This window comes from Rattus rattus, chromosome 9 (genome assembly GCF_011064425.1).
Source record: "Rattus rattus isolate New Zealand chromosome 9, Rrattus_CSIRO_v1, whole genome shotgun sequence".
Taxonomy (NCBI): Eukaryota; Metazoa; Chordata; class Mammalia; order Rodentia; family Muridae; genus Rattus; species Rattus rattus.
The window spans coordinates 44,233,676-44,257,517 of record NC_046162.1 but is presented as its reverse complement, the minus strand read 5'-3'; the positions used below and the strand labels follow the sequence as shown (position 1 = coordinate 44,257,517).

At 43.9% G+C, this 23,842-nt stretch overlaps 1 non-coding gene across 1 annotated transcript; it reads right to left on the bottom strand.

Annotated features, from left to right (window-relative positions):
- Nucleotides 1-18,203: 18,203 nt before the first annotated feature.
- On the bottom strand, nt 18,204-18,335 carry LOC116910714. Its single transcript, XR_004389241.1, has one exon. It is a non-coding gene; the product is annotated as a small nucleolar RNA SNORA17 (small nucleolar RNA).
- Nucleotides 18,336-23,842: the final 5,507 nt, after the last annotated feature.

Below are 23,842 nucleotides of genomic sequence, written 5' to 3'. Positions count from 1 at the left end.
CTCCCACGTTTTCCAGTTTCCCCACCTGTCAAATGCAACTTTAGCACTGCAGATCCCAGAATATCATTTCTAGCCTGTGACTCTTAGCACTCCACCATGCTGCTTTGACCTTGCATTTGAATTACTTATATCAGTTCCCAATATAGGGGAGGGTTCACATGTAAAAGAGCCATATCTATATGACTCAAAATCCTATCTATAGCTCTCAGACTAGTTAACTTTTTCTTCTGCATCCAGACTTGTTAGATTTCAATTAATTTCTCCTTTAAGATCTGAAAATGTCTCCCAGACTCATGGTCTGAACTTGGTAGTTTTGAGGAACTGTGTAGGGTCTTTGAGGACTGGGTGTTGAGGGTCTTTTCTTTTCCTTTCTTTTCTTCTCTTTTCCTCTCTCTCTCTTTCTTTCTCTCTCTCTCTCTCTCTCCCTCTCTCTCTCTCTCTCTCTTCTTTTCCTTGTTCTGGGTCTGAGTAATGAGGAATAATATTCTATGGGAAGTAGACAATGGTTGTGTGTTGGTCAGAGAAGCATAGGACTAAGCAGGGATAACTGCTGGGCCCCTTCATGCTCACTCTCATACCCTTCTCCATGGACCCACAGGGAACAATGAGGCATTCACAGGTGCTGCTATGAAAGGGTCCTGTTCTGGGACCATAAAGGCCACACACCTCTTCTGGGTCTACTCTGGTCCTCTGTGTGAGTCTCTCTTCCTTTCTGTGTGAGTTTCTTCAGCTCCCCCATGTATGGCTCTTACCTTCTGTCCCACAGGGTTGTATACTATATAATAACAGCAGTAAAAGCACGGATTTGTATTTACAATTATTGAGATTTTATTGAATATTAGACTGTTTAATATTTGATATGGATTAACACTCAACTGCTACAGCTCTAGGAGACAGCTTTTCACCTTCCTCTTTCCCAGGTTGATACTTTGGGGAGGATTGGAGCTCTAAAGTCTGAAATTGTAATGTTGGTATCAGTAATTGTTCTTCTCAAGAGCTGGCTTGAACCCTATGCCAATGTTCTCAGAGACCTCTGCGTGCCTGACTCTCCCCACTACAGCTTCAGGGTGCTCCTTCCAGGGGGCTGTAAGTACCACACGGGAATCTGAGCGTGCCCACTTCTATAGAGCAGAGTGTTCTCTAGAGTTCAGTTAGGAGTTCTGAAAGCCTTCCTATTCCAGCCTCTCTTGGGCCTGTGAACTCTTCTGACAGGAGGCTGGCCTGCCCATGGAAACCTTGGCAGGAGGGCTCAGTGGTGATGAAGGGGTCACAGAGTGATGGGTTGGGGTTCTTGGTGTACTTACCTAGCTTCAAGTGACTCTCTGGCTTGGGTCTGTGCTTCATCAGCTCTACCTCCATATGTCTTCTTGTTTTGAAGATGGGGTCCACCAAGTCTCTTTTACCTTCACGCTGAGCCACCTTTGTATTACTTTTCTGCTTGGACTGGGATTCGTCCATGGTGATAGAGCTCTTGGATATGGCTTATCTGAGCAGTTTGTACTCTTACTCCTTCAAGACTCTTTCCTGTTTTTGCAAGGAAGAGATGAGTGGTTTCTTGTCTCTGCCAGAAATTTCTTCCTGGGGTTTGGTGTTTGATACGAATAGAAGAGACCTGGTAATAAAAGAAAGCAGAGCCACCTCTGAAGGGTCAGATGGACCTTTGATCAGAACAACTGAAAGACATGTATCTCCTGGGGAGTGGGTTCTGTGTGTTCAGATGCAGGGGCTTGGACTTCATAGGGCAGAAGAGGGAACTCTGGGACAGGAGTGCTTGACTGTTCTTTAACGTTTCACAGCTAAATGATGCCAGCAGATGTTCTAGCTGCTGTGTCAGCTTTCCTGAAGGCAGGTGTTCCTAACATTATACTGAGTTGGGGGTTTCTTAACTTGTCTAAGGTTCTTTTAGATCATTAAGGTTATTTATCTCACTCAAAAGACAGATGAAAAATGGGGTGGGGGTTGTTTTCTTGATGGTTGTTTTCTATGGGAGGATGATGATGGATGGAGTCTTGGCTCTGTCTTGTGCCTAGGGATAAAGTGTGGTGTACATTGTGGATGGACTTCCTGTGCCAGAAAGATAGATTTAACTTGATCTACTCTGCTGGATAGATCATGTGATTGCTGCCATTTACTTCTGGAGAAACCTTTGAAAACTGTTGAATACAGCTCTGAACTGTACAATGAGTTGGAGGATAGGGAACTCAGTAGAACCATAGCCAGGGCAGCAATTGTCCTAATGTGGACTGAGTAATGACAGTGATTGGATCCAAGAGGACCTCATGTATTACTTTTAAAGGACAAGGTAAAAATAATGTATGAGGAGAAGGAGAAATGGAGAGATCAAGGAAAGGAGCTGAGTCAGAGGGAACCAAAAACGCATCCTTATGAAGGCATTAGTCACCAGATTTTTTCTAGTCCTTCATTAAATCTTTTAGTATTGTTAACCCTTTGGGTTTTGTGGGTTTGCTGGTTTTGTTGGTGCATAGCAGTATTGTTCCTGAAGTAAGTCACAATTCCCAACAGTAGCAGTATGAAGGAAATCTAACTCTCTTTAACTTTGGAGAACCACGGCAGGGAAGACTTGGCTCAGCGTAGGCAGAGAAATTGATGGAGAGGGAAGAGTGGTAAGGTGGGCATCTAGAGAGTGAGAGTGGGGGAATGTAGAAGTAAGAAGAGGAAGGGATGCAGGCTGAGAGCATGATGGATGGGAGAATTAGCAGATGTGAATGAAGGGATGAGGTTGGGGGCTGGAAAAGGAGGATGTTGGAGTACCAAGACAGGAGGATGGGAGGACAGGAACGTGGGAATAGAGGATGCATGGTGCACCATGCAGGACACTCACTATTCCATGTCTTCATCGTCTTCCTTTTCTAATGTTCCACTCTAAGGAGATCAATATTTCAGCTATTACTGTGACTTAGGGTGAGGTGGGAAGATACAGGACAAAGGAGGAATAAAGGCTTAGTCTAAGTTCAGGCTAACCTCTTTGAAGGAATCTTTAGAAGTCTTCTGTCCCTGGGTGCCACACAAGGGACCCGGAATAATACAGAGCCAACTAAAAATTTGATGGAAGGCACCTTACCCAGAGAAAGCCAAAGAGCCACACGCATGCAGGGGTCAGACTAACAGGATTTTTTTTAGAGACCTGGATGAAAAGACAAAAGGAACATTAGTCTGTGTTGTTGTCCATGCATGGACTTGGCAAGGCCAGTCTGACATTGATGCCTGTGCCTCAGAGGAGTCAAGATTATAATATCTGGAGATATTATAATCTTCCCCGTGGCCTATGGATAGAGTCCTAAGGTAATGGTGTTGAGGTTTCCTGTATTTTCTTCACTAAATTTGTTTAACTTAGCTCTCTGGGGATTTTAGCTGTCCTACACCACCCCCTGCAAATAGCATACATGATATTTAATGTATATCTCATACCTGGTCCTCCCTGTGAATACCTCATCATTCAGGACATTTATTCCTGCAAATTCAGTGCAGACAGGAAAGTGCAGAATAGGCTATGGTAGGAGCAGGCACATGAACCAAATAGGTGAATCCAGCAGTCTATCATGCATCAGAGCTGGCCTATAGACTCTCCAAACAGAGACTGGGGCTCTCAGCCCTGGGCCCTTATCCTTAGTGGAGTAAGGCCAGCCCTTATCTTTCCACAAGTAAGTGGTTTGGTGGAATTTGAGTCCCACTACTTACCCTACTCTTCTCTGGTGCCCACTGGAGGAGTGTGTGTCCTTGAAAAGGCTCCTCAGCTAGGAAACTGTTCTTCAAATGTGAAAGAGACTCTGGCCCATTTTCAGGAAGGCAAGCATCAGGGAGCCTGTGCAGATGCACTTCCTCTAAGCACTGGGAGTGGAAGTTGAACATTACTCAGCTTGTTTTCTGTTAGGTCTCTGCAGATGCCTGGGATGGAGGCATAGGCTGAAAGCTTCTTCCTGGTTTGCAGAAGCCCTGCCTGCCTGACCACAGGACTCATGTCTGAGCTCAGTTCTCTCCTCAATTAATGTGGGACCCGAGGTTTGCTAACAGGTCCCAGGTCAGCAATAGCTCCTTGATTACCCCAGATTTGTCCTCTGGGTGTCTGTGCATCTCTTCTTCCCTAAAGCCTGCCCAGTCACAGGCTGTTCATTTCAGTAAATGCATCTTAGGCCACAAACCATGAAGTTTCCTGAATGCCACATTTAGGCTTTGATTCTCACCAACACCTTATTCTTTCTTTGTGTGTGATGTGTGTGCATGTTCATAAGCAAGTGGACTCATGTGTGTGACCTGAAAGATTATGAACTTGGTTAGTCCAGGTAGGCAGCTAACCTGGAATAATTCTTCCTGTTTTGCCTTCCTGAAATGTGAGATTACAAGCCTGTAACCATGCCTAGCAGTCATTTATGATGGTGCTAAGTATCAGAACACATGTCCTCAATCTTGCATAGTAAGTGTTTTATCCACCGAGCAATCTCTCCATCCCTGACACCATCTTATAAACACTTCTGTTTTCTGACTTTTCATTGTGGCCAAGGAGAGTGCTGGTCCAGCCAGGCTCCTGGATTTCCCTCCAGTATCCTAACTTTCCCTGCTGGTACTTTTGTCTATTTTCAGTCTTGAAGCCAGAGTCACACATATAATAATGAATTACTTTAAATATCTTCCCCCACTTACATCTTTCAATACTCCCTGTCTTGTTCTAAGCGACAGTTTCTTTCCAGTTTTTCACATGACCTGTTCTTTCCTGCTCCACCCACTTTCTGGCAATAAACCCCACTTCAAACTTCTCACTTCCTCTGCCATGGGTTTTCTGCTCTACCTTTCTATTCCTTGAACACACCAGGAACGTGCTCACCTTGGACCTTCACACTGGCTTCACCATTGTCTTGGAACAACTTCCCACTAGCCAGAAGTTTGTTATTTGCTTTCTGTAGCCCTTCCAGAGTTTCCCTCCTTTATTCTCCTGCTGACTCTTGTTATCACCCTATATGCAAAGTGGTTTTCTTTCTGTCATGTCACCCTACAAAGAGAGTGGGAGCTCTTGGCCAACAGATTGTTAAGGTGATTGTTAAGGCCCCTAGGCTCACGTTAGTGCCTGACCCACAGTATCAGCACAAAGAGATGCTCTCAGCCTCTGAAAGATAGTTATTTTTTAATATTAACATTTACTTATTTATTGTGTGTCTGTGTGAGTGTGTGTTGTATAGGTGCATGTGTTTGTGCATGTGTGTCCATGCGTTTATGTGTATAATTATGCCATGGTGTACATGTACAAATCAGAAGACAACATTCAGAATTCAGTTCTCTCTTTATAGCATATGGTACCCTGTGATTGAAACCATGACTCCAGGCTTGTAGCAGGTGCCTGCTGTGTTAATGTTTTTGTTTGTTTGTGTGTTTGTTTGTTTTCATTTTTATTGGGTGAGAATTTTATGTCATTCAGCCCAATCTAACTCTCTTGCCCTCAGAGCTGGTTTATTCATGCCCATGCCAACAGGGCCAGCTCCACCCTGCTGCCCTGGTGAGGTGCACAGCACATTCTCCTTAGTGCTGGAGTCATCGAAGGGCTAGGTTGTCTCTTCTCCTCTCACATCCTAGGAGCCAGCTTACCTCAACCCTGGCAAACAGGGCCAGATCTACCCTGATACCCAGGTGAGGTGCAGGGCCCCCTCTCCCAAGTGTTGCTGCAGGTGAGGGCCAGGGTCATTTCTCATACACTTTTCCAGCCTGGCATTGGTGACTACAAGAGCAGAGCTTACTCTTCTGTGCTTACAACCTCAGGCCAAGTTAGCCTGCAACTCCTCACATCCAGTGCCAGCTCTACTGTTCTGTGGGGTGCAGGGTCTACTCTCCCAAGTGCTGCTCAAGTGAGGGCAAGACCAGTTCTCCTACTCTCATGACCCAGGGCCAGCTCTCTTAGTTATATGGGTAAGAGCAGGGGAGGAAATCTCTCCTTTCCTCAAGCTGATACAAGGCATACAAGTTTACTGCCACTTTATGTGCTCAGGGCCAGCTCCCCCATGCTCTCATCATGCTCCTCAGGTGAGGTGCTGGCCCTTCTCCCAAGTGCTGGACAGGGTCATCTCTACAGCTCTCATGAACACAGGGCCTGGTTTCCTGCCTGCTTCAGGAGGTGAAAGAATAGTTGGAGGGGGGAAGGGAGTATCTCTTCCTCATCTTTGCTATGCTAGGGGAGACAGTGACAGGGTCAACTTTTCCATACTCTCCTGTGTACTAGTTTTTGCTAGAGGCAGAGTAAACTCTCTGGCTTTGATGGCCCCTGGGTCTGTTCTCCCTTGATGCCCATGATTAGTGTGCGGTCAATTCTCTACAGCCCTCAGAAATCAATATGTTGCTCTTCCAGTCTGAAACAGTGCCCTGAGCAAACCTTGAGTGCTCGCTCTGAACCCACTCGCACAATACCCGGAAGAAACCCTACTCCCTGGTGCTCTAACATGCCCAGAATCAGAGGTGCTCTGAAATGCCCAGGATCACAGGATCACAGAGAAAACTTGACTCCCAGCAGATAGGGCACAACAAGAATCTCAGATTCACAGGATCACAGAATCATAGGATCACAGAGAGAGCTGGACTCTGAGGAGTTCTGACACAATCAGGATCACAGGAGGAACAGGCTGCAGTCAGAGACAGTGAGAGCAAGTAACATTGGAGATAACCAGAATGCAAGAGGCAAGCACAAGAACATAAGCAACAGAAACTAAGGCTACTTGGCATCATCAGAACCCAGTTTTCCCACCACAGCAAGACCTGGATACCCCATCACATGAGAAAAGCAAGATTTGGATTTAAAATTGCATCTCATGATGATGACAGAGGAAGAACATAAATAATTCCCTTAATGAAATACAAGAGAATACAGGTAGAAGCCCTTAAAGAGGAAACAAATAAATCCCTTAAAAATTGCAGGAATGCACCCTTCTGCCTGGTCCTTTCTACTGGTACAGACTGCTAGCTAGTCTGCTTTCCAGAAGATGCTATATCCTGAAGCATACCAGAAGAACCACTGCACTCAGAACATTTGATACCACTTCCTGAGGCATCCCAGGAGATCTGCTGCACCCAGGTCATCTGACACCACAACTGGAGACATTTCAGGAGATCCACTACACCCAGGACACCACAGCTTGAAGGCATCCCAGAAGTTCCTCTGTACACAGGGCAACTTGGCAATTGACATCACAATCTGAGGACCTCACAGGGGCTCTGTGGCATGCAGGACAACTGACTGAAAAGACTGGAAGCCTCCCTGGAGTGTGGCTGTACACAAGGAAACAGAAACTACTGTCCATTGGTCCCCCTGTAGAAACAGCTTCACACAGGACAACAGTTTGACTGCTTCTCTGAAGACCCAAGAGTCTGACAGTCTCCAGGGATATCTACTGCAGGCAGGGCACCAGATCAGCAACTTCTCTGCCCCTTTGAATACCCTCCAGTTGGAAGGTCCCATAGGAGGTCTGCTACACCCAGGGCTGCAGTTCTACCAGGAGCCCTGTTGCAACCCAGAGGCAAAAGAGGAAGACTCCAGACAGAGTCACCAAGTCCAGGAAACACCAGGGATAACCAGATGGTGAAAGGCAAGCATAAGATAATAAGCAACAGAAACCAATACATGTGGGCATCATCAGAACATAATTCTCCTAACACAGCAAGCTCTGAATATACCAACATATCTGATAATCAGGAATCTGACGTAAAAATCTTATCTTGTGAAGATAATACAGTCCTTTAAGGAGGATATAACTAACTCATTGAAAGAAATATAAGAAAACACAGGAAAATAGGCAGAAGCCCTTAATGAGGGAAGAAACCCCTCAAAGAAATACAGGAAAATACAGTCAAACAGGTGAAGGGATTGCATAGAGCAGTCCAAGACTTAAATTGAAGTAGAAACAAGAAAGAAAGCACAAATGGAGACAAACCTGGAAATGAAAAACCTATGAAAGAGGTCTGGAATTACAGATATATTACCAACAGAATACAAGAGATAGAAAAAGAATCTTTGTTGTAGACGATACTGTAGAAGAAATTGACATAATAGTCAAAGAAAATTCAAAACATAAAAAAATCTCCCAACCCAAAACATCCATGAAATTCAGGATACAATGAAAAGATGAAATCTAAGAATAATTGGAATAAAAGAGAGTGAAGATTCCCAGCTCAAAGGACCTGAAAATGTCTTCGACAAAATCATAGAAGAAAATTTCCCCAACCTAAAGAAAAAGATGGCCATAAAGGTACAAGAAGCCTACAGAACACCAAACAAATGAGACCAGAAAAAGAAAATCCTCTCATCACATAATAATCAAAACACTAAATGCACAGAGCAAAAAAGGAAGGGAAAAGTGGCAAATAACATACAAAGGAAGACCTATCAGAATTATACCAGATTTCTCAATAGAGTCTGTGAAAGTCAGGAGAACCTGGTCAGAGGTCATGCAGACTCTAAGAGAACACAAGTACTACTATACCCAGAAAAAAATCTCAATCAACATAGATGGAGAATCCAAAATATTCTAGGAAAAAACCAAATTCAAATAGTATCTATCTACCAATACAGCCCTACAGAGGATCCTAGAAGGAAAACTCCAATACAATGAAGATGCCTATACCAAAGAAAAGACAAGATATTAAGCATCTCACAACAAAGCCAAAAGGAGAGACCACAAGCACATAAAGCTACCTGCAAAACAAATATAACAGGAACCAACAGTCATCTGTCTTTAATATCTCTCAATATTAATGGACTCAACTCACCTATAGAGAACATAAGATTGGATATGCAAACAAGATCCAGCATTGTGCTGCATACAAGAAACACACCTCAATAACAAAGACAGAGATATCTCAGAGCAAATGGATGGAAAAGGTCTACCAAGCAAATGGTCCCAAGAAACAAGCTGGAGTTGCCATCCTAATATCCAATAAAATAGATTTTTCAGGGTGAGGGGTTTAGCTCAGTGGTAGGCGCTTGCCTAGGAAAGCGCAAGGCCCTGGGTTCGGTCCCCAACTCTGAAAAAAAAGAACAAAAAAAAATAGATTTTTCAACCAAAAGCTATTAAACATGACGAGGAAGGACACTTCATATTCATCAAAGGGAACATCCACCAAGAGAAAGCCTCAATTCTAAACATCAATGCCACACATGCAACATTCATAAAAGAAACTTTTTAGTAAAGCTCAAAATACACAGTGAACCCTACACAATAGTAATGGGAGACTTCAACATGCCACTCTCACCAATGGACAGGTCATTGAAACATAAACTAAACAGAGACACAGTGAACCTAATAGAGGTTATGAAGCAAACAGATTTAACAGACATCTACAGAACATTTCACCCAAAAACAAAAGAATATACCTTCTTTTCAGCACCTCATGGTACCGTCTCCAAAATTGACCATATAATTCACAAAACAATCTCAACCAGTACAATAAGATTGAGATAATCCCATGCATCCTATCAGACACCATGGCCTAAAGCTGGTCTTCAATAACAGTAAAGCAACAGAAAACCCACATACATGTGGAAACTGAACAACTCTCTACTCAATGATAATTTGGTCAGGGATGAAATAAAGAAGTTAAAGACTACCTGGAATTAATGAAAATGTTGACACATCATACCCAAACTTTTGGGACACAATGAAAGCAGTGCTAAGAGAAAAATTCATAGCACTAAGTGCACTGGTAAAGAAACCGGAGAGATCTTACACTAGGAACTTAACAGCATGCCTGAGAACTCTAGAACAACAACAACAACAACAACAACAACAACAACAACAACATCAAAAGCAAACTCATCCAAGTAGACTGCAGGAAATAGTCAAACTCAGGGCTGAAATTAACCAAATAGAAACAAAGAGACTAATACAAAGAAGCAGCTAAACCAAAAGCTGGTTCTTTGAGAGAATCAACAAGATAGATAAACCACTAGCCAACTAGCTAAAGGGCCCAGAGGCAGGATCCAAATTAACAGAATCAGAAATGAAAAGGGAGACATACAACGGAAACTGAAGAAAGTAAAAAACCTATCAGGTCTTACTACAAGACAGATACCACATATCAAAGTTAAATCAAGAGTAGGTAAACTTTCTAAACAGGCCCATATTCCATAAGGAAATAGAAGAAGTCATTAAAAACGTCCCAACCAATAAAAGCCCAGGGCTAGATGGATTTAGTTCAGAATTCTACCAGACTTTCAAAGAAGACCTGGTACCAATATTCCTCAAACTATTCCATAAAATAGAAATAGAAGGAACACTACCCAATTCATCCTATGAAGCTATCATTACTCTGATACCTAAACCACCCGAAGACCCTACCAAAAGAGAGAACTTCAGACCAATCTCACTTATGAATACCCATGCAAAAATACTCAGTAAAATTCTTTTTCAAAAATTTTTATTTATTTTTATTTTTATTGGATATTTCTTTATTTACATTTCAAATATTATTCCCTTTCCTGGTTTCATGTCCATCCCCTATCCCTTCCCCTCCTTCTTCTATAAAGGTGTTCCCCTTCCCATCTACCCCCTACTACCCCTGACCTTCCCTTACACTGGGGTCCAACCTTGACAAACCAAGGGCTTCTCCTTCCATTGGTGCCCAATAAGGCCATCCTCTGCTACATATGCAGTTGGAGCCATGGGTCAGTCCAGGTATATTCTTTGAGTAGTGGTTTAATTCCTAGAAGCTCTGGTTGGTTGGCATTGTTGTTCTTATGGGATTGCAAGACCATTCAGCTCTTTCAATCCTCTCTCTTATTCCTCCAATGGAGGTCCCTTTCTCAGTTCAGTGGTTTGCTGCTAGCATTTGCCTCTTATTTGACATGCTCTGGCTGTGTCTCTCAGGAGAGATCTATAGCCAGTTCCTGTTAGCATGCACTTTTTAGCTTCATCAATCTTATCTAGTTTTGGTGGCTGTATATATATGGGCCACATATTGGGGCAGGCTCCAAATGACCTTCAGTCTCTGCTCTAAACTTTGCCTCCATATCCCCTTCTATGGATATTTTTGTTCCCACTTTTAAGAAGGAGTGAAGCATCTGCACTTTGATCATCCTTCTTCTTGAGCTTTGTGTGGTCTGTGGATTGTGGATTCAATATAGTCTTCAAAGTGCTAGGTAGAACAATAAGACAACAACAAGAGATCAAGGGGATACAAATTGGTGAAGAAGAATTAAAGGTATCACTATTTGCAGATGATATGGTAATATACATAAGTGACCCCAAAAATTCTACCAGAGAACTTCTCCAGCTGATAAACAACTTCAGCAAAGTGGCCAGATATAAAATTACCTCAAATAAATCAGTAGCCTTCCTTTATATAAATGATAAACAGGCTGAGAAAGAAGTTAGGGAAACAACTTCCTTCATAATAGCCACAAATAATATAAAATATCTTGAGGTAACTCTAACTAAAGAAGTGAAGGATTGTATGATAAGAACTTCCAGTCACTCAAGAAAGAAACTGAAGTAGATCTGAGAAAATAAAGAGATCTTCCATGCTCATAGATTGGCAGAATTAACATAGTAAAAATGGTCATACTACCAAAGGCAATCTAAAGATTTAATGCACCCTCCATCCAAACTCCAACTCGATTCTTCATAAAGTTAGAAAAAGCAATTTGCAAATTTACTTGCAATAACAAAAACCCAAGAGTGTGAAAAACTATCCTCAACAATAAAAGAACTTCTGGAGAAATCACCATCCCTGACCTCAAGTTCTACTACACAGCAATAGTAAATAAAAACTGCATGGTATTGGTACAGAGACAGACAGGTTGATCAGTGGAATAGAATTGAAGACCCAGAAATAAAAACACACACTTATGCACACTTGATCTTTGACAAAGAAGTTAAAAATATACAATGGAAAAAAGAAAGCATCTTCAATAAATGGTGCTGGTCTAACTGGATGTCTGTATGTAGAAAAATGAAAATGGACCCATATTTGTCACCCTGTATAACACTCAAGTTAAAGTGCATCAAGAACCTCAACATAAAACAAGATACACTGAATCTAATAGAAGCAAAAGTGGGAAAGAGCCTTGAACTTGTTGGCACAGGCAGAAATTTCCTAAACAGAACACCAATGGCTCATGCTGTAAGATCAAGAATTGATAAATGGGACCTCATGAAACTGGAAAGCTTCTGTAAGGCAAAGGGCATAATCAGTAAGACAAATCGGCAACCTATGGAATGGGAAAAAGTCTTCACTAATCCCACATCCGATAGAGGGATATTATCCAAAATATATAAAGAACTCAAGAAGCTAACCACCAAAACCAAACCAAACCAAAACAAAACAAAAAAACCCCCAAACAACCCAATCAAAAAATGGGATAAAGAACTAAATAGAGAATTCACAACAGAGAAATCTTGAATGGCTGAGAAACATCTAAAGAAATATTCAGAGTCCTTAGTCATCAGAGAAATGCAAATCAAAACGACCCTGAGAGTCCACCTAACACCAGTCATAATGGCTAAGATCAAAATCTCAGGTGACAACACATGTTGGCAGGGATGTATAGAAAGGGGAACACTCCTCCATTGCTGGTGGGATTGCAAACTGGTACAACCACTCTTGAAATCAATTTGGAGATTCCTCAGAAAATTGGAAATAGACCTACCTAAAGATCCAGAAATACCATTCGTGGGAATATACCCAAAAGATGCTCAACCAGGCCACAGGGGCACATGTTCTACTATGTTAATAGTGGCCTTATTTGTGATAGCCAGAAGCTGGAAACAACCCAGATGTCCCATGACAGAAGAATGGATACAGAAAATGTGATTCATTTACACAATGGAATACTACTCAACTATTAAGAACAAGGACATTCTGAGTTCTGCAGGCAAATGGACGCAACTAGAAAATGTCATCCTGAGTGAGGTAACTCAGCCCCAAAAGGACATGCATGATATGTTCTCACTAACAAATGTATATTAGCCAAAAAATACAGAATACCCGACACAGTCCATAGAACTCAAAAAGTTCAACAAGCTGAAGCACCCAAATGAAGGCGCCTCAGTCCCATTTGGGAGAGAAAAAAAGCAACAAAGAGGGAGGAAAGGTAGGGACAGGGGAGAAAAAGGGGATGGATTTGGGGGAGAGGAAAATATGATCTGGTATTGGGTGAGGGAAAAAGGCCAGCAGAAAGAATGGAAGCAGGTGACTGTGGAAGTAAGGAGGTTGGGGAGACTCTCTAGAATGTATCAGAGACCTTGGAGGTGAGAGACTCTTAGGACTCAAAGGGGAAGGAACCCTGGATGAAAGGCCTACAGTGGAAAGGGGACTTGTTGAGTTCACTTCCAGCAGAGAAATAGGGGCTCAAGTGAGGGATGAGGTTGCTATCCCACAGTCAAAACTCTTACTCATAATTCTTCCTGTGTGAAAGAAATGCAGGGATGGAAATGGAGAAGAGCCTGAGGAAAAGAAGGTCCAGTGAGAGCCCCAAAGTGGGATCTAGCTTAAGGGGAGGCCCCAAGACCTGACATCATTACTGAGGCTCTGGGGTGCTCACAAAAAGGGACCTATCATGACTGCTCTCCAAAAGACTCAAGTAGTTGAAAGAGTCAGATGCAGATATGTGCACTCAACCAATGAACAGAAACTTCTGACCCCTCTGGTTGAATTAAGGAAATGCTGGAGGAAGCTGAAGAAGAGGGTGACCCTGTAGAAAGACCAGCAGCCTCTACCTGGACCCCCAAGATCTCTCAGACAATTTATCCCCAACAAGGCAGCATATTCGAGCTAAGATGAGACTCCCAAAACATATACAGCAGAGGACTCCAGGGTTGGTCTGGGTTCATTCAGAGAAGATGCACCTAATCCTCAAGATATTGGAGGTCCCAGGAAGTTTAGAGGTCTGATGGGGTGGGTGAGGTGTGGACACTTCAGAGATGAGGAGGGGGTGCAGGGAAGAGGTATGGCATGTGGAACAGTTGGAGTGTGAAATGGGAAGGGAATAAAATCCTCCCTACCTGAGTTCTCTCCTCTTCACTTGAACCTGAGCACCTAGTCAGAAAAGAGATCACTTAGGAAAGTGCCCTGAGCACAGCCCCACTTCTGGTGACCACGTCAGGCTCAAACAGCAACATAACTGTAGGAACAGAAACTGCAGGAAAGTAAACCCCCATCACCCAACTCTGGAGACAAGCAACCTACCCTTCCCTGCTGTGCTTTCAGTCAGCACCATCACATGGATTTGGACAAGCTGAAGGGGGAACTGAAGCCTCCTGGCCACAGCTACTCTCTGGTGTTGGCTGAGGGTCCCTCTATCCCATGTCTAAATCCCAACACTCTGCAACGGGTATTGGCAAAGACTCTCTATTCTCACTGCTCCTTAAAACAAAAAGAAAATCTGGTAATGCAGCAAGCCACAGGGTGACTGCCAGTTCTTAAATCTGCAGGAATGCTTAGCATTTTGGACCTCTGTGGAATTCTCCACAGCCGATAGGCCAAGGGAACGTTCCCATGGTAAGTGTGGCCAAACTTCCTCAGTCCTGCCTTCCTGAGTAGCTGTGCCCTGTTGTGGAGTAGATCGGGACCCCACAATACTTCAGAGGAGACACTAAACATACCATCTGCTCATCTTGCCCCTCCGTCTCCCACCCAAGGACAGAGCTCCATTAAAAAAACAAAACAAAACAAAGGAGCTTCCACCTGTCTCTCCCCTTACTACACCTCTCCCAATCCAACTAGGGAGAGATATTTTACAAGCCTTAGAAGTAGTTCTTACCACACAACCAGAAAGAGACCACATTAAGATAGAAGATATGACCTATAAAGAAAGTAATACCCAAGGAGACCCCAAAACCCCCTCCAAATCTCCCCTAATTTTAGGGGCCACTGTTAGATTTAATATTCCCTACCTTGATAGGTTCCCCAACAAAGCCATCTTGGGTCCCACAGAGTCCTCTTTCAAGGAAACATCTTAGAACCCTCACACAGCTGGTAGAAGAACAGTTGGTGCTACAACACATCTGCCCCTCCCCCAGTCCATGGATGACATCTCCTCAGACCTGCCTGGGAGAACAAAGCTGCCTTCCTCCAGACACCTCATCTGACTGAAGACTCCTGAGATACATGCTGAGATCCACAGAGGACAGACTTGGGGCCTTTCAGCTATGGATGAACTTTCTTGCCAAAGGCAAATGGCTACTGAACTTGGGGAAAGTTACATGATAGTAAGGAAAACATGATGTCATTAGATTAATCTAATGTTGTTTAATACCAATGTTAATACCCTCAAACTGTTCATCCCATGGAACAATTACTTAGCTCAATGATTCTTTGTACTCCCAACACCCCTGCCCCTTGGTACTATAAACCCTTAATAGCTTGGATTCTTCACCTCCTTGGCCCCAGGATAGGCATTGAGACCTTGCTTCTCTTGGCACCCTGTCTCATTCAGTTTCTAAAGCAGCAGATGAGTAGCATTGCTAAGATCACTACCGATCAGGTCTTGGTTCAGTATCCAACTGTTCCCAACATAGGAGACAGTTATTCTGATGGTACCTCTCCCTTATAAAAAGAAAAGGAGCAGTTGTGTGGTGGGTTGGTTGTGAAAGGTACCCTGATTCCTGGTCAAGATAGGTTGAATCTCTGGGGGACCCTAAGGGATGGCAGGATCATTTCCAGTCTCCCAGGAGATCAGGCCCCTCTCACATAGCTATGGCCCCCACAGTCCCCTGTAGAGAGATTTGAGACAGATCAGAAAAGGGGCAATGCCCCAAGCCCCTCCTCCACAGGTGAGGGTGTGACCACAGGTTACATAGGCTCAAGACAGATCAGTCACTTAGAAGCAGGACCACGCCCCCAAATATGTAGATGAGCTATCCCAGGCTCTCAGGACAAACCAATAGGAAGTTCCTGCTGTAAGACACTGATCTGTCTCAAAACTGTGTTTAAGAATCCTATTCAGAAGGATTAAAGGTGTGCAGAAATTACTCTATCATCTGAGAGCTTCTGTCATAAGAGCTGTAACACTGCCACTTGGGGAAGAGATCTGCTCTCGAGAAATCTCTGCCAGAAGCTCCCTGGCACCCCTCGCCAGCTAGTCAATCTTCCGCTGGCTCGTCCTGGCCTGAGCAACAGAAGCGTGGAAACGGAGGCAAAGCAGCCCCAGCAGCAGAGGTGGCAAAGGCAGTCCCCCCATCCCTATCCGAGTTCTCTCCCCTTCACCTGAGCCCAAACACCTAGTCAGACCAGAGATCTTCAGGGAAAGCCCCCTGCACACAGCCCCTCAAGGACCCAGCTATACCACTCCTGAGCAAAACCCCAAATGATGCTCCAACATGTAACAAGGACACATGCTCCACTATGTTCATAGCAGCCTTATTTATTATAGCCAGAATCTGGAAAAAAACCCAGATGTCCTTCAACAGAGGAATGGATACAGAAAATGTGGTACATCTACACGTGGAGTACTACTCAGCTATCAAAAACAATGACTTCATGAAATTATTAGGCAAATGGATGGAACTAGAAAATATCATCCTGAGTGAGGTAACCCAGTAACAAAAGAATACACATGATATGTACTCACTGATAAGTGGATATTATCCCCAAAGCTCAGAATACCCAAGATACAATTTACAGACCACATGAAGCTTAACAAGAAGAAGGACAAAAGTGTGGACTCCTCAGTAATTCTTAAAGGGGGACCAAAATACTCACAGGAGGAAATACAGAGACAAAATATGGAGCAGATATTGAAGGAAAGGCCACCCCGTGTCTGCCACACATGGAGATCCATCACACATGCAGTCACCAAACCCAGTCATTATTGGAGATGCCAAGGGGCACATGCTGTCAGGAGCCTGATATAGCTGCCTTCTGAGAGGCTCTGCCAGAGCTTGACAAATACAGAGGCAGATGCTTGGAACCAACAATTGGACTGAGAACAGGGTTCCCAATGGAGGGGTTAGAGAAGGACTGAAGTAACTGAGAAGACAACTCCATAGGAACAACAATATCAGCCAACCGGACACCCCAGAGCTCCCAGGGACTAAACCACCACCCAAAGAGTACACATGGAACTACCCATGGTTCCAGCTGCATATGTAGCAGAGGATGGGTCTTGTTGGGCATCAATGGGAGGAGAGGACCTTGGTCCTGTGAAGGCTTGATGCCCCAGTGTAGGAGGATGCCAAAGCGGGAGGCAGGAGGGAGTGGTTGGGAACACTCCCATGGAGGCAGGAGATTGGGAGATGGGATGGGGGCTGTCGGGACAGGAAACCAGGAAAGGGGATAACATTTGAAGTGTACCTAAAGAAAATACCCAATAATAAAAGACAAAAAAAACAAAGAAACATAAATAATTCAATATGTCCCTTGACAGCAGACCAGACAAGGAATTTCTGCCTGGCCTTTGGTGGTAAGTCCTCCTTGCTGCGGAAGGACCGTGGGTCCAGATGTGGTCTCAGAGGCAGCAAGGACAGGACCCCCGCCCTGGTCCCAGGTGGCATCACTAGCTACTCACATCAGACTGTTCCCCAGCACCCTCCAGTCCTCAGTTCTGCCTCTCGTCACTGTGCCCACATCCTTCTGTTTCTCTCTTCCACCTCTCCACTATTTACTTGCTCCTCTTAGTGACATGAGTTATTTGAGAGTTTGGGGTCATCTTAGGGGTGGTCTCGGGAGTGTGATGCCCTCCTGTGCTTCATCACTCTGGACAGGGATCACCCCAAGCATGGTGTGCTACCCATGTTCCCAGATTACCTACATGGTGCAGCATGCTGGTCATCTCAGGATAGCTCCATGTCCAGGCCCCATGGTGGTTGTCTAGGGCTCACTGTTGCCCCTTACTGGGCTAGCTCCCCACCTGGGCTAGCTCCCCACCTGGGCTAGCTCCCCACCTGGGATAGCTCCCCACCTGGGATAGCTCCCCACCTGGGATAGCTCCCCACCTGGGATAGCTCCCCACCTGGGATAGCTCCCCACCTGGGATAGCTCCCCACCTGGGATAGCTCCCCACCTGGGCTAGCTCCCCACCTGGGCTAGCTCCCCACCTGGGATAGCTCCTCACCTGGGATAGCCCTGGGATAGCTCCCCACCTGGGATAGCTCCCCACCTGGGCTAGCTCCCCACCTGGGCTAGCTCCCCACCTGGGATAGCTCCCCACCTGGGATAGCTCCCCACTCTGAGAATCCACAGGACCGGTGGTTGTCTTGGGCTTGCTTTGTTCAGGGACTGTTAGGCAACTAATAATTCAGATGTCCATAGGTCAGTACACTGAGTCTAGACATAGGCTTTCTCCTCTCTGCCACCTACAGATTCACATGTGACACAGCAGGCACACCAGCAACACCTCTGTGGGCAGGTGCTGTGGGAATCTTTGCCTGGGACAACATGATTGGTACAGAATGGCAAGGTCCATTGTGGGCGGTGCCATTCCTGAGCAGGTGGTCCCGGGTCATGTAAGAAAGCAGGCTGAGCAAGCCCTGGAAAGTCAGTGAGAAACACTTCTCCATGGCCTCTGCTGCAGTGTGTGGCCTTTGGTTCCTGCCCTGTCTCCTCAGGAAAGACAGTCAGCTTACAGTGAAGTGAATGTGTTCTTTCCCAAGCAGCTTGATGCAATACTGGTGTTTGTAACAGGAAGCAAATGAAGACACACCCTGTGTTGTAACAAGTTTCCTTTCAAGATGAATATTTCATCTCAGACGAAATTGCTATATACCAGTGAGTGACCTGCTGAGCCGTCTTGTAAGAGACCTGGGAGATTTTTCTCTTTTGCTTTTCTCTATTGTTAATTTTACTTTATCAGATTTTTTTCTCATGCAATATATTTTAATCTTTTAGACCAACACAAGTACCATAAACAATGAATGAAAGTCACCTTTCCCTTCACCCTTGGCAGTCTTTATGTAGTGTATTAGGAATAGCCATTCTGGCTGTTCTGAGACCCTGTGGTAGTTTGAGTGAGAATGTCCCCCATAACCTCATACATTTGAATGCTTGCCCCTAGTTCGTGCAGCTGTTTGGAAAGGAGTAGGAGGAGTGTCCTTCTTGGAGGTGTGCAACACTGGGACAAGCTTTGAAAATTTAAAAGTCTGCACAGTTCCTAATGTCTCTGTCTCTGCCTCATGCTTGTGGTTTAGGATTTGAACCCTCAGCTACTGTCTCAGCACCATGCCGTCCTGTCTGCTGCCATGCTCCTAGCCATGATGGTCATGGACTTCAACCGTGAGCCCCAAACTACAGCCTTTGAATTCCATATGGTCCTTTTTTGTCAGTTTACCTCATTTCCCCGATGACTAGAGTCCTCTTCAGAAAGGCCTCCCTTGTGCTACTTCATGAAGTGTTCCCCACTTCCCCTCAGGCGCTTTCAGGGTTCAGGTCTGTGTTGTTGTCTTTGGTGAATCTGGAGCTGAGTGCTCTGTAGGGTGAGAGGTCAGTCGTCCACATGTGGGGTTTGTGCAGCACCACTTGGTAACAAGGTTTCTCTTGGTGATTGAATACTTTTCTAGCCAATGTCTATTTACTGCTTGTCATTCTACTTCAGATTGAACCCCTTAGTTTATCCTGTAAAACATTTTCAGCCAAAAACATTCTTAACCAATAAAATGTTTTAAGCTAGCTATATTTGATAAGTTTTTCAAGAAAACACTGAAGTAATTTAAATTTTGTTAGTATAGTGGAAAAACACTGCCATGAATGGCGATTAATTTATTATAAAACATTATGATTTGATTTACAGTCTTAGTCTGTTTTGAGATTTGGTTCCCTGAGTACACATTCTCCATGCACTTTGCAGAATGACTTCTAACTTCTTTTGGGCTGTTTAGACTTGAGACCAAAGCAGAATCAATTAATAATTTTAAAGATCCTGAGTTTAAATAATCTGATAATATGTTTTAGGTAACTCTTAATAATATACATTTTTATATTTACCCTGTATCTGCATGTAGTGTGTAGTATCATTTGCAAGTGCTCAAACATTTGTTGATCAACTGTTGTGTGACTTTTCTGGGGAGATGTAAAATTAGCATCTGCCCCTAAATTCTGATCTTTCCACAGAACAAAGAATGACTCATTAAGCTTATGTAAAAGAATAGAAATGAATTTATTAGAGATCACTCGTGGAACAATGGAAAACCACAGGCATTTGCAGGAACCCCTTTCTTGAATTGGATCCACCTGCTCTCGCACCAAACTCTTCATCCCGTGCCTCTGTCCCAGAATTGATGCAAACCTCGGTTCATAGCGCCACCTAGTGTGAGAGCAGCAGAAGTGACTCCAGGCTCACTGTGTTAGTTAATGGTTTTATGTACAATCCTTTTGCTCACCAGGGGCTCTGTTGGTTTGACCACTGCCCATCTTGAGAAGCTTAGTTTGCTTCGCTGCAGTCTGGCATGTGGTGCAGCTGAATGCAGGCTGCAAGAGGGAGCTGAGGAGGATTCATAGGTCTGGTCTTTTTCACCATCATGAGGGTCACACCTTGAAGGAAGCACTGTTCACTGGTTCAAGTAAACCAGACTTCCGGGGTGATCATGTTAGCTAACGCCACCACGAATCCCCTGCAACTCCTACCACTTGACCTTATGGACCAGTGTATAGGATCGAGAACTGACACAATGATGAAGAGGGATAAAGACATTGTTTGGCTGGCTGGTGTTGGCACATGGCTTTATTCCCAGCACTCAGGTGGCCGAGGCAAATGGATCTCTTCACTGAGGGTTCAAGTGCACCCTGGTGTACAGAGTGCGTTTCAGGACAGCAAGGACTGCACAGCAAAAACATTGTCTCAAAAAAAAGGCTGGAAAAAAAAAAAAAAACAGGAAAAAGAAAAAATAAATTAATGGCAGTTTTCTAGACTTTGCTGTCAGTGCGGTTTTAGAAGAAGTTACAGCTTTTTACACAGAAATTACAACAGAGGCAGGATACAAAATTAGATCAGATTTTTCTTTTATTGGATATTTTTTAATTACATTTTAAATGTTACCCGTTTCTCCTTCATCACCCCTCCCCTGCATCTATGAGGGTGTTCCCTCACCCACACACCCACTCCCTCCCACCTTTCCACTCTGACATTCCCCTACACTGGGCCCCCACATGGGAGATCCATTCCATATACAGACACCAAACCCAGACAATATTGCTGACAGGACACTGATAGAACTGTCTCCTGAGAGGCTCTGTCAGAGCATGACAAATACAGAGGTGAATGCTCTCAGCAAACCATTGAACTGAGAATGGTATTCCCCATTGGAGGAGTTTAAAGAAAGGATTGAAGGAATTGAAGGGGTTTGCAACCCCATAAGAATAATACCAACCAACCAGAGCTCCCAGGGACTAAACCACTAACCAAAGAGTACGTGTGGACACACCCATGGCTCCAGCTGCATATGTAGCAGAGGATGGCCTTGTTGGGAACCAATAGGAGGAGTAGCCCTTGGTCCTGACAAGACTGGACCCCCCAGTGTAGGGGAATATCAGGGAGGGGAGGTAGGAAGAGGTGGGTGGATAGGTGGGGGAACACCCTCATAGAATAAGGAGGAGGGGGGATTGAATAGGGGGTTTAGGGGTGGGAAATCAGGAAAGGTGATAACATTTGAAATGTAAATAAAAATATCCAATAAAAATGTTAAAAAAGAAAATATATACCCATCTTAATGCTAATCATGATTATTTTAGAATAAGATGTTTAAAATGTTATTTTTAAGTTAAAAACTATTTATTCACTTTACATGCTGGTTGCATTTCCCCTCCCTCCTCTCTTCCTAGTCCTCTCCTTACAAATCCCTCCCCCACCTCCTCCAGTTCTCTTCAGAGAAGAAGTCTCCCTTGAATACCACCTAACCCTGTGACATCCATTTACAATAGGCCTAAAACCATCCTTTTCACCAAGGCCCAACCATGCAATCCAGTCAGGGGGAAGGGATCCAAAGGCAGGAAACAGTGTCAGAGACATTGTGGACCCACATGAAGCCCAACCTGCACACCTGCTAAAAATACATAGGGGATTTAGGTCCAGTCACTGCATGGTCTTTGGTTGGTAGGTCTGCCTCTGTGAGTCCCCATGGTCCCTGGTTAGTTGACCCTGTAGGTCTTCTTGTGGTGTCCTTGACCACTCCATCTTGCTTGATTCTATCCCTCACTGTTCTGCAAGTCTCCCAAGCACCACATGAGGTTGTCTGTGGGTCTCTGTATCTCTTTCCATCCACTGCTGGATGAAGCCTCTCAGGAAACGGGATGTTAGGCTCCTCTCTGCGAGTGTAGCAAAGTACCAGTAACAGTGTCAGCGCCTGGCTCTCTTACATGGGATGTGTCTCAAGTTGGGCCAGTCACTGGTTGCACATTCCTTATTCTCTGCTCCACCTTAATCCCTCAATTAAAAATAAATCTACATAGACTAAAATTAAGGATGTTATTGTTTTTTAAAAAAGCAAAACCCACGAGGTGCCAAGAGTCAAAGGGTTTGGTTTTTAATTTTCTAATGTGTTTCCTGGAAGACACCAAATGTTTAAACATTCTAGGATCGTAAGGAAGGACCAGCCTGGAAAATACTGCTACTTACACCCCAGACCACTCCACCCCGCTCCAGCCAAGAAGCAGGACCAATCTGCTTTCTGTTGTGACTATTGGCCTCAGGTCACACAGATAAACACTTTATATGGATATCTAGGCCATAACTGGTAACTTGACACAAAGCAGTCTTTACCAATGGGTATTTACAGTTAAAAAAACCAACAATAACCACAACAAACACAAAGAGAAAAACACACAGACATGCAAACCTTTCCCCCAACAGACTGCCACATAAGCACACAGTTGCCATTTTACATCGCTTAAACAAAAGTCCCTCTATGTAGGACATTTAAAAATCAACCTGTAATCAGCCTAAATTTCCATTTCAAGAAATTTGTTGTTATAATGAGTTTAATTATCATCAACAGGAAATGTAAATATGTCAATACACATCTTTCATTATAAAATGTGTATCTTTTTAAAATTATTCGTTTATGTTTGATAAATGTGTACTTTAAAGTCTCCATTTCTAAATACATATTGTCCCTTTGGACTTATTAAAGGACCTGACACTTTCTGCAGTTTCAGGGGTCTCTTGGTGGCACCTCATTGTATGTTTGTATTAAAGGGACACCAGCTGTGCAGGCTGCACATCACATCCTTAGATCCCAGAGAAGGAATGATTACATTTCTTGGAAGAAAACTTCATACTGAGCTATTCTGTTCACTAATGCCGATTTCCCTGCAAATGTGCCATTGTCTGACTGAAGCAACCAGTCCTGACCGCTGCCCAGGTGACTTGTCCTCTGGAGGAGCCAAGTTGAGAACTGTCTCAGTGCACATCTGCTGTTGGCCACAGAAAGTCTGTTCTGTCAGGGCTTGTGTCTCAGCCCATCCTAACCCAGTCAGTATGGAGGCATGGGTCAATCAGAGCATTTGGTGACCTTACAATGCAGTAAGGAGACAGAGAAAGGGATGGGAACTCATTTTAATACATCAATAATTCAAGAAATCTAACACATTTCCTCTTTATAAGATTTAAGATGCTCTTTGTATAAAATGTATATTAAGTATTGATATTTTAGCATTTTTACTTATTTACAAATAAGTATGTAATATCTGCCATATACATTTAAGAACCTTGATTGACAGCTCAGTGTGTCATATCTGTCACACACATTTAAGAATCTTGGCTTTACTTGCCATTGGCTTATTTGTTTAGTTTAAGTTATTTCCAAATTCCAGATGAAGTCAATATCACAGAAAGGAAGCTCAAAACTTTAAAAAAATCCCATAAAACCTGGAGGATTCTGGGTAAGTCTCCTGGGCTGAGGCTGCCTGCCTGTGACGTACTAAGGGC